The sequence below is a fragment of the Gossypium arboreum genome, chromosome 1 (genome assembly GCF_025698485.1).
Source record: "Gossypium arboreum isolate Shixiya-1 chromosome 1, ASM2569848v2, whole genome shotgun sequence".
Taxonomy (NCBI): domain Eukaryota; kingdom Viridiplantae; phylum Streptophyta; class Magnoliopsida; order Malvales; family Malvaceae; genus Gossypium; species Gossypium arboreum.
Genome location: NC_069070.1, coordinates 21,178,814 through 21,179,747, shown reverse-complemented (window position 1 = coordinate 21,179,747; position 934 = coordinate 21,178,814). Strand labels below are relative to the sequence as shown.

At 39.2% G+C, this 934-nt stretch overlaps 1 non-coding gene across 1 annotated transcript; it reads left to right on the top strand.

Annotated features, from left to right (window-relative positions):
- The first annotated feature begins 828 nt into the window (after positions 1-828).
- Positions 829-934, top strand: LOC128281986 (small nucleolar RNA R71). Its single transcript, XR_008272297.1, has one exon. It is a non-coding gene; the product is annotated as a small nucleolar RNA R71 (small nucleolar RNA).

The window sequence follows — 934 nt, the reverse complement described above, 5'->3', positions numbered from 1 at the left end:
TGTGCATCAATGCGATCTTTTTTTAATTTTGCTAGATATGGAACCGGTGGTGTATATTCCTCCGGCACTAGTTTGTCACTATTTTTGGGTTTTTCTTCCCTCTTTTTGCTTTCCACGACTTCTTGTGCTAACTTCTTTTCAGATTCCGCTAACACTTTCCCACTTCTTAGTGTAACTTCTTTGACATGTTCTTTTGATTTGGTATTACTAAGTAAATTTCCTGGTGGTCTTTCCGAGATTAGTTTGGAAAGCTGGCTTATCTGAGTTTCGAGTCCTGGAATCGACACTTGTTTATTTTTAAGTGTTGTTGGTAAGGTGGTTGTTGAAAACCTTGAGGATTTTGTGGCTTCTTATTTCCTTGACCACCTCAGGAGAAATTTGGGTGGTTCCTCCAACCTGTATTATAAATATTACAGTATGGGTTATTTTGAGATCTGAAGTTATTGTTACCCATATAGTTGCCTTATTCCTCTTCGGTTGTGGGATTGAAGGATTGATATTCTGTATGCACACCTCTTCCACTTAAGTCACACCTCATTACTGGATGTACCTGCATAGAACTAAGAAAACCATCAATCTTTTTTATTGAGAAGTTCTACCTGATTTGACAGTATAGTAACTGGGTCGACGTTAAAAATGCCGGCTATTTTTGTTGGCTTAGTCCTCATGACTTGCCACTGATAGTTATTCAGTGACATCTCCTCTATAAACTCATAGGCATCTTCCGGTGTTTTATTGTTGATGGTTCCGCCAGCAGCTGCGTCAACCATTTGTCGAGTCGAGGGATTCAGACCATTGTGAAATGTTTGTACTTACAGCCAAAGTGGTAACCCATGTTGAGGGCACCTTCTCAGTAAGTCCTTGTATCTCTCCCATGCATCGTAAAGTGTTTCTAAATCCATCTGCACAAAAGAAGAGATATCATTATGTAATT